Here is a 13,352-nt window from a genome sequence, read left to right on the forward strand (position 1 = left end):
AAAATAGAAAGAAATGATCTGGACAACTAAAAATATATATATAGAAAAAATTAGCTGGGCATGGTGGCACATGTCTGTAGTCCCAGCTACTCGGGGGGCTGAGGCAGAAGGATTGCTTGAGCCCAGGAGTTTGAGGTTGCTGTGAGCTAGGCTGACGCCATGGCACTCACTCTAGCCCGGGCAATAAAGCGAGACTCTGTCTTAAAAAAAATAATAATAATAGTAGCCAGCTTATATGTGCTTACTATGTGTTAGCACAATTGGAAGAGCTTAATGTATTTGATGGTCAAACAACTCCACGAAGAGGGTAATGTGATCATCTCCATTGTGCAGTGAAGACACTAAGGCCTTGCAGATTAAGTAAGTTACTGCACAGCCAGCAACTTCCAGAGCCAGGTTTAAACTCAGCTCTGACTGCCCAAAACTCACCTCTTAACACCCAGACTGTGCAGCTTTTATATAATTCAGTAAATATAATATATAATTATTCTGCATACTACAGGTATAAACTTTCCACAAAAGCATAATGGTGTCTGGATACGAATGCCTGGATATGTCACCCATTTCCGGGTTACTATTAGGCTCATTTCTGCTTCCCGTTCGGAAGGGTCTCATAATTGTTCCTTTAGGAATTGGAGTACCTTTGCAAAGCCCTGTTCTTAGTGGTTTGGGCCCAAACTTCAATAATCCTGCAAATCTGTCACAGTGTTCTGTTTTTGCATTGATTAAAAGAAGCCCAACCATTAAATGATAGGATATTTTTTAACAAATATATCAAAGTGCATTCATTTAAAGGAATGCTGTTTTCTTAGGAGGGAGACATTCAAGTAAATACATCCATGCAGATAAGTGCAGTTCTACCATTTACATGGTTGTGACCTTGGAGAGGTCCCCTAACCTCTCGGCTGTAAGATGGGTACACAAGTCTGAGAGGTTTTCTGAATCTTAAGTAATAGAATGTATGTAACATGCTTAGAGAGTGCCTGGCACATAGTAAGTGGTCATTAAATGATAGTTGCTATTGTCAGTGGAAATGGCTGTGTTGGTCAAAATCTTTTCGAACTACTCTTTGAACTCCCTTCCAAACTAGCACATTAAACTATTCTAAGAATTTAGTTGAGTTTATTTATAGTTAAAACTCAGGGTTTGTTTTGTTTTATTTTGTTTGTTTATTTTTTTTGATGCCCAATATGTCTGACTCCACTTGACACCCTTCTTCATTAGCCTGGAGCTAAAATCTTTTTGGCTCCTTCAAAAAAACCAATCTATCTTCCACAATATGAGTTATTTGCAATTTTTAAAGTGATTCCAAATAATGAGGCATGTGCTCTTGAGAGAACATCTCAAATAAGTGCCTTAAAAATGCTTTGAGCAATTTAAAATTTTTTTTGAATTGCGTATGTTGGAAAAAAAATATCAGAAAAAGCACACATGTTGATAGCTGTTTTTACAAGCTTTTTAAAAAATATGGGCCAGGCTCAGCGGCTCAGCCTACAATCCTAGCACTTTGGGAGGCCGAGATGGGAGGATAGCTTGAGCCTAGGAGTTCGAGATCAGCCTGGGCAACATAGCAAGACCCTGTCTCTACAAAAAATAAAAAATATTAGCTGAGCATGGTGGTAGGTACCTATAGTCCCAGCTGCTTGGGAGGCTGAGGCAGGAGGATCACTTAAGCCCAGGAGTTTGAGGTTGCACTGAGCTATGATGACACCACTGTACTCTAGCCCAGGCAACAGAGCAAGACCCTGTCTCAAAAAAAAAAAAAAATAGAGGCCTGTTATCTCTGAACAGATACTATTATGTTTCCTGCTCTTACCCCATTCCATCAGGCAACATAATCAAGTGAGCAGTCACAGCAGACCAGCTCTTTGGGGCTCCGGGCTGCTTCTTCCCAGCTCCTCTGGGAAGTGGATTTATGAGCTCAGCACACCTCTCGAGGGACCAGAGCCACCTCCTCCACTTTGTCAAGGGAGCTGAGTCTCCAACGGGCCCTCGGTCCCCGACTCGGCGTCTGTTTCTCAGTGTCCACAGAGGTGAGAGGACAGAGGGAGGCCTCGGGGCCCCTGGCTGCACTGGCGGAGGGAGAGTGGCCGAGTGGTATTGCTGTGAGCCACCGACATTGCTGCGACACACCATTATACGGCATTTAGAGCTTACCGAGAGCTTTTTACACGAATTTTCTCATTTAATCCTCTCAATGGTCCTTGAAGCAGGTTTAGTCACTGGGTTTAAAAATGAGAAAGCAGATCAGAGGAGATGAGGCAATGCCTCCCAGGCCAAGGTCAGGGCGCTGGTGGGGGAGGAGTGGGCCGAGGGCAGGTCTGCGGACTCCACGCCTCCTGCTCGGAAGCCCGCACCGGTCCGCGGGCAGACAGAGAAACGCGTTGTCTCCCTGGGTTTCCCTCTGCCCCTCACGCATCGCCGTACAAATGTCGCTTACTTTTCTGCCCTCCAAGTTTCCCACCAAGATGGATCACTGGCAGGCAGGGGGGCAAATGTGGATCGGGATGGAAGTTCAGAGGCCGATCCTCTGGGCTGAAGGATGGTCGAGTCATTCTCCCTCCTTCAGTGGCAGCTCGTCGACGCCAATGTTCCTACTCCAGCCACACCGCCGGGGAAAACCGCAAGGTTTGGATTCCGGGAAGATAGAGTGCCACCAGCAGCCCTGGCCCGTCCCCTGCCCAGAGTAGGTGCTCAGTCCATGTTTGCAAATGATATGGATAAATATTTGTGTCTGTTGTGAGCCTCACTTAAGTGTCCAAGATCTGAAAAGCCTTGTTAATTTTTTTATCTATTTGTCTGCTTTCTCAGCAGGAAAAGCAAGGCCCTGGCTACTCGGTGTGTAGGCTGAAACCTAACCATTACGTACTGTGCTGTTTCCAGTAACGGCAAGTCCATCAACATTCACGTATCATAAATATCCACTGAGTGTCTCCTACGTGTCAGGCACAGTGCAGACTGGGGACAAGGTGGTGAGGGAAGTAACCCCAGTTTCTGATGGAAACTTACATCTTGTGAGGAGAGACAACGGTTGATGAAGTAGTCACACACAGAGGTGCATGGGTGCCATGCTGCAATGTTGGAAGCAGAGGGATCGGGGCTCCCAGAGCCCTTCCCAGAGACGTGTGACCTAGTTAGGGAAGCTGAAAAAGGGAAACAGAAAGGTGGCTGGGCTGACTGGAGTGGAGGTCGGGAGTACCAGAACACTGAGGCTGCACTTAAAAGAGTGTTGGCTTCACCCTGAGAACAATGCGATGGGGATGTTCTAGGTAGGGGTGACAGCATCACCTTTGTGTCCCGAGCACTCACCCACATCAGAGAGATTGGATTAGAGACCCGAGAAGAGACTATTGCAGGATGGAGTGCAGTGCAGGAGGGATGTGGACAGAGCCAGGAGATGATATTTATTTAAGATGAAAGGCAAAGGACTTGGCAACAGATCTGATACGGGGGTTAGGGAGAGTAAGGTGTCTGGCAGATGCCTGGGTTCCTGACTTGGGTGACTGGAGATTAATGTTGTCTTTCACTAAGCTCTCTAGTACCTCCTGGTAGGATGTTTTCCAGTTTCTTCTAGAGTATGTACACTGAAAAATACAAATAATGAGTAAGAGAGTCCTACTGCCCTCACAGAGCTTACAACCTAGGGGTGCAGTGTTAAAGATATACCTATACTGGCTCACTATCTCCTGACATTTGCTTGACGTATGGCAGTTGCATGAAGTGGGCAATGGTCAATATACACGGATGTCCCCTCCAGAGGGGAGTAGGGCATGACAGGTCCTGGGACTGGGTGCCCTGCCAGGGGAAGGGGCTGGGGATCAGAAGACAGATGAAGGAATGACCTGGTGATGTTTGAAGGCACCGTGAATCACTGAATAAAGCCTTAATGCAGACCAAATGGAAAGACATGGCACCAGCTTCAAGCTTGAAACGATAGAGTCTAAAATTCATCTTTTGTGGGCATGCCAAGTGCAATCAAAAGAAGTGAGCCATTTCGTAGGAGCAAGTGGGATGAGAGTGATTTCTGAGGATGAAGGGTGGATTGCGACTTCTTTTCCTCCAACAGCCCTTGAAAAGTATTCACTGCTTGATCATGGCTCAATCTATATAAATATCACCATGGCAACCTTTGATATGAAAAATAACATCAGCCTGGACATTTCTGCTTCAGATGATCTGACATTTTCCACCGCAGTGGTCATTTCCATTGTTTGTGCACACGAGTAAAGAGGGCCCTACTTGGATCCTGTCACATTTTCTTTTGTCCTGACATGAACAAACAGCCTCCAGTGGCATTTGGGGAGGGGTGGAGCAGGATAAGCAGGTAGGCATGACAGAGTAGCCTGATCACAATTTTTTTATTGCACATATTTAAGGTGCACAGGGCAGGCCTCTGAATGGTGACACGTGAGCAAAGGCTTGAAGCAGGTGAGCGCAGTCGCACATCCCAGAGAACAGCCGGAGGTGAGAATGAGGAACTGCAAGGAGGCCCCAGCGGCGGGAGTGAGACGGGGCAGGGCAATTGGTAGATGTGGTCGGAACAGTGGGGTTGCAAGGAGCGAAGGCAGATAACGCAGGTCCTGGAGGCTCTGGGGGCCTTGAACAAATGAGTGACCAGATCTGGCTTATGTGTTACTAGCCTCACATCTTCTGTTTGGAGAATGACTATGAGGGTCTCAGGGTGGCAGCAGAGACAAATGTGTGCAAGTGTTGTGGGAACCCAGACAGGGACGGTGAGGGTTTGCCCCAGAGTGCCAGAGTGGGGTGTCGTGAGAAGTGGGCCGGTTCTGCGTATATTCTGAAGGTAGAGCCAGCAGGAGTTACTGGTGGATGGGAGCATTCTCCTTTGGTCTTTTTCTCAAACTCTAGATTGTATTAGAATATTCTTGGTCAAACAGATGCATATCTATACAAGGATTCCATTTGTGGCACAGCTTTTGGAAATTAATATTCCCTTTTCTGTGGAGGAAATCCCAAGTGAACGTACGTAACTGTGGAGGGGCAACCTAGCAGCATGGTTAAGAGACAGATTCTAAAGTAAAATTGCCTGGTTCCATGACTTCCCAAATATGTGACCTGAGACGAGCTCCTCAGCTTCTCAGTTGCCTCAGTTCTACCTCTTGTAAAACGTGGATAACTATAGTTCCCACCTCATAGAATTGTAAGGAATAAAGAGATAATATCCATAGGAAGCCCTTAAAACTGTGTGGCACGTTGTGGGTGTTAAAAGTTAACAATAATAATTATAATTTTATTAGCACTTGCCTTAAGTTCTTTTAATAGCTTCTTAGACTATTAAAAAACCTGAATATTCTTTCTATATTAATGACTTTGCAGAAAACTTTTTTTGTTCTCTGTGTCTATACTAGTAGAAATAGTCTCTCCTTAACTCTGTTTCTCTTCTTTTGTAACTAATGCAATGTTTTCTCATTGAAGTACATTATAGTACTGTAAAATTACTGGTTTTGAAAGTCAAAAAACAGTTGAATATTGGCAATTTCATAAGCTTTAACCAAATATGTGTGCATGTTTGTATTTGTTGGACTGTATATTTAGAGGCCTTATAGGTCTAGCTCCAAAGTTAGACTGCCAGAGTTTGCATCCTGGTTCTACCTGTCAAAGCCATGTAAACTTGGGCACCTGTTGGACCTGTTTCTGCCTCATTGACCCCTTTTGTAACATAGGGGTCATAATAGAATGTACCTCACAAGGGTCTTGTGATGGTGAAACAAGTTATTCTTATAGAGTAACAGCTTGTAAAACAGTTCCTCATGCAAGATAACTTTTAGCTTAGTAAATTTCAGCTCTTAGTGCAAACAATGATCCGGGGCCAGATACCATGAACCAGTATCCCCAGTGCCTGAACACTCCTGTGGGAAAATTGCTAGATCCCATTCATATAACATTCAGGTTATATTTACTTAGACACAATTTCCTATAGGAAATTCCTCTAATTTTTCAAGTGGTTTTTATCTGGTTCATCAAAAAGTACATGCTGGAACCTTCTATTGTTCATAATATTTAAGATAATCTTAAGTGCTCATGTGTATCTTCTACACATCACATGGAAGCTTGGAATAAAACCATGAATGATATTTTTTTCTTTTGAGCGTTTGAAGAGTTGTTGAAATTCCAGTCATGATATTTAGTGTTATGAGTTCTTTATGCCTGTTGTGAAATATGCCAACATTTTATTGACACATTACTATGAATTGGACAGCCAGCTACAGGAGTAGGTTTCCCCAAGAGTGTGAGTATCAACAAATCTGATGGCAGGCACTGCCAAGCAAACTCAACATGTTCAAAATTGACTTGCTTCATAGAGAATAGGCACATGTGTATATAATCCAGTGGCTTCTATAAGTACTTCAGCTAATTTTTTAAAAAGATATAAATAACTGCTTGCTAGTAATATTTATTTTTATGGCATCCCTCTTCGGAGGAATTTTTAACATTCAATTTAATTGTGTGTTTTAGTCTTCTTTTGCTCATTTCTCATCTCTGCCTACACATAAAAATCACTTGGGGAATGCTGAAAGATATGGATGCCTGTGCCCTACCCCCCAGAGGTTCTGATCAAATTGGTTTGGGATATATAGCTCAAGCATCAGTATTTTAAAACTGTTTTTTAATTTAAATGTTTAATTATGAAATCTTTCGAATGTACACAAAGTAGAAAGGACTGTATAAGAAGCCCACATGTCCCTAGCACCCAGCTGCGATAATCCACTTCAGTGGCTGTTTATAAAAAGTACCCCCCAAGTGACTCCTCTAATGTGTCGCCATGGTCAAGAACTACCAGTCTATTCTGGTAAAGCAAGAGATGAGGAAATTTGCTCAAGGCCACACAATGATTTTAAGACATTATTTAGTACTTTGTCCATCAAGCCATAATGATATTCATTAGGGTGTAATATGGTCAATGTATGCCTGTTAATAGCGGAGTCATTTGGGGATGGGCATTGGGACACCCAGGAAAAATTCAGATAAAGGCCTAGTGGTTTCCCATTCAGAATATTTATACCTTGACTCAAAAAACAATATCATGCCCAGCTACTTAATTAGTAAAGCTTGGCTCAGAAGTAAAGAAAAGGTCTGATGAAGAGTGGGGACTCATTGAAAACTAAATAGATTAGAGGCCAGGCGTGGTGGCTCATGCCTGTAATCCTAGCACTCTGGGAGGCCGAGGCGGGAGGATTGCTTGAGCTCAGGAGTTTGGGACCAGCCTGAGCAAGAGCCAGATCCCATCTCTACTATAAATAGAAAGAAATTAGCCAAACAACTAAAAATAGAAAAAATTAGCCGGGCACGGTGGCATGTGTCTGTAGTCCCAGCTACCCAGGAGGCTGAGGCAGGAGAATCACTTGAGCCAGGAGTGTGAGGTTGCTGTGAGCTAGGTTGACGCCATGGCACTCTAGCCCAGGCAAGAGAGTGAGACTCTGTCTCAAAAAATAAAAAAAAAGAAAACTAAATAGATTAGAGTTGATGGATCAGAGAAGACATGTGGGAGGGGAAGAGGTGGTGGAAACTGTCATGAGATTTATGAAGAAAAAGCACTGAACTAATGACAAAGTAATCTCAACCTATAATACAGAAGTTTTTTAAGTTATTCAAAAACCACATAAATACATACATGAGTATATCTTCATGAAGTCACTGTTTGAGTTGCTGCCTCCAGCTGTATAGAATTGTGTGTAACCCCTGCATCCGGAGTGGCAAACGCCTGCAAAACAATTTCATCTCATAGCTGGACAGGACTTTATAGATGACCTTGCCCAAGTGCCTTCCTGATACAGGAATCTTTTCTGTCACATTATGGGTAGATGTCATTGCGTACCTTCTTGAACATTCTAACTAGAGAACCCACTACTCGTAAAGAAGCCTGGCTCATATTAGAATGACAGTCTTCTTTGAGCTGAAATCTTATCCTTTACCATCCCATTAGTGAAAGAGGATATTCCTAACTGATGACTCCCCATCACATTGTCTTAAACATACATAGATATAAAATGAGATTTAAATTTTTCATGCTTGTCTCATAAACTATAAAACCAAAATAACCTTACAGATAAGAAAAATACAAGACTCACAATAAAATTAACAGCATATTAATATGATTAATGATACTTTGTTTTTCAAAACAAAATTCCTCATGTTGTGCTTAAGGGCAGAAAGATGTAGCATCTGGTCAATTTCTTTATTTAATTTGGTTCACTAGTTTTTGGTAATTAGCACAGAAAATGCCTGTTTGCTTAGGTGTTATACCAAAAGATATTTAAACTCCCTATTTGCTGGGTTTAGGATAGTCAGATCTCAAACTTAACCAAAACTGCTAGCAATTAGTCTTCAATTTCCTATTTTAATGGATATCCCTTGGCAATTTTGTAAAGATGTTTTGTGTACTAGGAAATTAAGGTCAGAGTTGTAGTGTTACTGCAATCTTCAATAAATAGGCATCTAATCCAATTATTGCTGGAACTGGGAACAGAACAATCCTTCATTGTTATTTATTGCTTACTTACTGCTAATGAACTGCTGTTACAAACTGATGTATACAAGCACAGGACCCAAGCAATAACTCTTGCAAAATGTGAACTGTCTGTTGTAGTGTAGGCTCTCTTCAGTTTAGCTCACCTATATGTCTGAATGAGGCTGTTCTTTCACCTTTTTTCTCTGTTCCAACTTCTACGAAACATCTGCTGAGTACACGCAGTCCCCTGTGGGATTGCTATTATAGACTGGTCACCTAGATCAGTGGCTCTCAAGACTTATTGTGATTTATAATTACCGAAGGAGCTTGTTAAAAACGTCTGCCCGCTAGACCCCAACCCAGAGCTTCCGATTTGCTTAGTTGGGGCTGAACCCAGAAATTTGCGTTATTAACAAGCACTCAAGTCATTTTGACATAAATGGTGTGAATACTGTACATTTATTGCTTTTTAATTATTGACACAGAAACATGAAACTTAAAAAACTGTTCACAAACAACCTACTTTGAGAAACTCTAGTATCCTCAGATTTGTATCATTCACAAATGAATCAACCTTGGATATTCTTACAAATCCCTAATAAACATCTTGCACAGGAGAGAGACAATAGCCAAGGCTTTTCTTTCAGATGGTTTTGACCTATTAAATTTATTTCAAGGGACACAGATACTCTAGTTGATGTTTTCATTAACCCCCGGAACATTCTGGAAGCTGTGGACTACTGTGGAACCACATTTTCAGGCTGTACTCACACTATTGAAGTATGCATGTCAGTGAGAATGCTGGAAAAGGAAAATAACATGCTAGAAAACAAAAATCAAATTAAGAAGTTAAGCTGACTTTTTTTAGCGTAGTTATCGCCGTAGGTTTATTCATTTATAAAGTTAAGCATCACGTTTTCCTAGAGAGAACATAAACCTGGAGATAGCATCAACAAGTTAATAAGCCAGACTGCTGAATGTGTCTTACTACCCATTTTTTCTGCCTTAGTTAATTCTTGTCAATAGCTTCTGGAATAAAATATAATAGCTGATTGGGATTATTTACAACTTTACAGGAGACTCAGTGGCTAGCTGGCATTTATTTTGCCTTTAAAGGGGAAAAGTGATTCAAATGTGCAATTTCTCTGCATAACTCAATAGTGATCATCTGGTTTGGAGTTGAATTTAATAATGTTACAAAATAACAACTTTCATTCTTTATAGTTTACCATTCCATTCTTTACATTATATATAAAATCCTTAAATCGAAATATTTGTAATGGGTATTTTATTTTTACGTAAGGGGAGAAGAATAAAATTATTGTGCATTTAATGTGCATTTAAACTTTATAAAGAACTGATTGTTAGAATAAGTTGTAATTCTATTGTTAAAAATTATACTATTTAAAAGTGCTAAAACGTATTTCTTAAATTTACTAGAAATGTAGAAAGTAAAATTAATAGGAGTATGTTTTAATACAATGAACCTTACATAACATGTGTTGGCCCACCTTTATGGCTATTATTTTTATAAGAGTACAAAGAGAAAGTAGGCAAATAAGGAATTCTGATGAATAGGAATATTTTCTTAAATGGTGTGTTAGTATGCCTAAATTTACTCCCTTTCATATGTACACATTTTTGTACATTTTGTGCTACATTTGTACTTACCAGTGGTTTTTTTATTTCATTTTGCATCTGTGCTTTACATGTATACAGACCACTGAAATGATGTATACAAACCCGAAATGAAGAGAGCATCTGGAAGCCTTAATGAGCTGTAAACGTAAAGCTATTCTTAGAACCTAGAAACTCTTCAACAAATTTGTATTTCAGAAGAATAAGCTGGTTGCTTTTGAATTATGCATTCGTCCCCGTATTTCTCTTATTTATGGTTCCCAGTAATGCTGTGGCTGAAGACTTTATATCCTGATTTCAAGGACTTGATATGCAATTCAGGTGCCTGCCATTATTCTGAGCATAAAATAAGCTTCAACTAGTTACTGCAAGTGTTGTTAACATTTTACTAAGGCAGCAGCTCAGGTTGAATAAATGAGGACAAATGAGTGTGTATGTCTATTTAGAGCAGCATTTGTAGGGTTTGGTCAAGCGTCAATATTCCTCATGTTTACAATTCTCATGTTTGGGGGCAAAGTTGAGATGGGTTTACTGGACTGATTCTCTATCATTTCTTTCTGATATCTTGTCCATGAGGCTGACATTATGGCTGTCAATACAACCTGTAAATTCTTTCCTTGCCTTGGCTATCAGGTTGGCATTATCCTTGCTGTTCAGTAGTAGAGTACCAGTAAGTGTCAATGAGTCAGTATTCTATTGACTCCTGTGGTTGGATGGAGGTTATGGGGAATCCTGTCTCTTTAGCTTGAAATGAATTTACACACACATCTTACTTGAAATAAGCTATACCCTGGCTAGAATTCTGGGTGGTCGCCGGCCTTCAGTGTTGTATCTTATGTACAGTAGAACAATTTCAGGAAGCCCACAATACCATAAGACTGGCGTTGTAGAGTAAGCCCGAGTATGGTGGTGGAGACCAGAATGGGCATCCTAAGACCTAGGCTGGCGTCATGGAACTTTTCTCTACTTTTCATGGATTTCAGTATTTGCATAACGCTCCATATAGCACTGTGTGGACAGAGTAAGCCAGGAATCTTAAGAACTGAGTTCTAATGCCAAATCAGCACTAACCCTGGAACTGTGTGAGATGCATTCCCTGGAATCAAGAACTTCTTTTCTGTAACTTATTGAAACAGCATCATGACGGGTTTTACACTGACAAGAATAAACAATTCTCTGGGGCTATAGGTGGCTTATTTTTGGTAGCGAGAGGGATGCAAAGAGAAGTTAGTCTTCTAAGAAAGAAAGCAAATCCAACTGTAATTGTATCATCACCTTGCCTTCTCCTTTATTTTGTTACTTTCCTTCTCCTTTCCATGTGGAGAAGTTTTTTTTTTATTTATTTTATTTTATGATGAGAGTTAAACAGTAGATTTTTCATTATTGCTTTTACTCAGTATTAAGAGGGACATCTTTTAATTTTATAGAACCCTAATATTATTGAACCCTAAGGAATTTTGGAAATAGTCCCTTATTTTAAACACGAGGAAGCTGAATCGTCGAAGTAAAGTGACAGCTTAGTTCATTACTGAACGTCCATTCATTCATTTAGCAAAATGTGTAAGGCTTGGCTTGCAATGTACCCAGTGAGACACTGTGGGGAGACAGAGATGACTAAGAGAGGCTCCTGCATGAGTTTAACAAGATAGAATGAAGAGTGTGTTATTACTGAGATACAAGCAAGTTACTGAGGAAGCTACGTACTGCTTACAAGTTCTATGTCTGACATTTCTCTTTCTCCACATCTGTGCTAGGAAGAAAAAAAAAAAAAAGAATAGCGGAGAACCTTGGTCAAGCTCAGAGGGTTCCATAGTAATTGCTTCCCAGATTTACTATTAAACTATGTGGCAGTACAGTTTTTACTCCAAATTTTGAATTCATGGACTATTACGATAATTAGCTAGGTGTTTCTAACTTTTAAAAAATAACAGTATTCTAACATTTTTCTAAGAAGATAGTCATTACAATACTATGGCTGATTTTCATCACCACAAAGATTAAGATTCATGAGTCATAAGGAAAACAGTTTGCTTTCAATTAAAAAAATAGCAAAAATACTGCAATAAAATGAATGAAAATATGGAACCATCTGTATCTTGAATGATAATGCCAAATTAGTGTTTATTGTAAACAATACGATTTGTTCAAGTCCACTTTCAAAGGAGAGTGCTCTGGTGTACACGCAAAAAAGGAAGATGAATCCTTCCTTCATTCACAGACCTTATATGCAACCCACGTACACAGCCATCTAGGTGCATATGTGACATGTGCACATATGTCTCTAACACTCGAGTGGGAGATTTCCTGACAGGACATTAATACAAGTAATCCTCAAACATATCTTATATCTGAACTGTCACCTGAAAGACAATTCAGGTTTTCATTACCTCTGGCACCTGTCACAATGCCATAGTCTCTACCTATCAGCAACCTGGTATTTGCCCATCCGTTCTGGTCTTTGCAGAACCATCAGATTGTTTTTGGTAATATATAACTTGTCACACTTTCTTGCTCGAAATTTCCCGAAGCTGCACATCTTCTACAGAATACAGACAGGCCCGTAAACTCCATAGCAACATAGTAATCATCGTTTTCCAACCTCCCACCCATTCTCCCTCCGATTTCCCACCCATTCCAGCTGACAAAAATCCCTCTGCTTCAGCCAAGGTAATCAAATGCCATCCCCCTTTTCTATTGAAGTTGTCACTATTATAGAAACCTGGGCCAAGTGTCCCCACCTCCCCAGGACTAACAGGTCAGGCCTGCTTATCTCGGCCAGAGACATTTATCCTGCCTGCATCACAGCTTTGGCACCCAGTAGTAAATGCAATATTTTTGTGATTCCATGTTTTCCCTCTCATTAATGAGTCTCTGAGCTCCTGGAGGGGTGACCAGGTGATTTGAAAAGGGCATTACATTTTTTAAAGATTTAACGTACAACATGAGGACTACAATTAACAAAAGTGTAGTGTTTTCAAGATTTTGTTAAATGAGTAGATTATAGCAGCTCTTGCCATGGTTATGGAGGTGGGAGTGAATGGGTAAGTCTGAGGTGGTGGATATGTTAATTTGTTCCATTATAATACCTATTTTACTATGTATGTATCTTTGTGGTCCTCAAACCTCAGTAGCGGTCTGAGGCCTGTTAGGCCGCAGAGCTCCGCCACCGTGGAAGAATTGTCTTCCATGAAACCGGTCCCTGGTGCCAAGAAGGTTGGGGACCTGTCTTATAACACATGTTGTA

General features: G+C 40.8%; 1 protein-coding gene across 1 annotated transcript in view; it reads left to right on the plus strand.

The window, feature by feature from the left end:
- EPB41L3 (erythrocyte membrane protein band 4.1-like 3) overlaps positions 1-13,352 on the plus strand; it is a 193,238-nt gene that overhangs the window by 15,235 nt on the left and 164,651 nt on the right. The window lies entirely within an intron of this gene.

The sequence above is a fragment of the Propithecus coquereli genome, unplaced genomic scaffold (genome assembly GCF_000956105.1).
Source record: "Propithecus coquereli isolate 6110/MARCELLA unplaced genomic scaffold, Pcoq_1.0 Scaffold38, whole genome shotgun sequence".
In the NCBI taxonomy this organism is placed as follows: domain Eukaryota; kingdom Metazoa; phylum Chordata; class Mammalia; order Primates; family Indriidae; genus Propithecus; species Propithecus coquereli.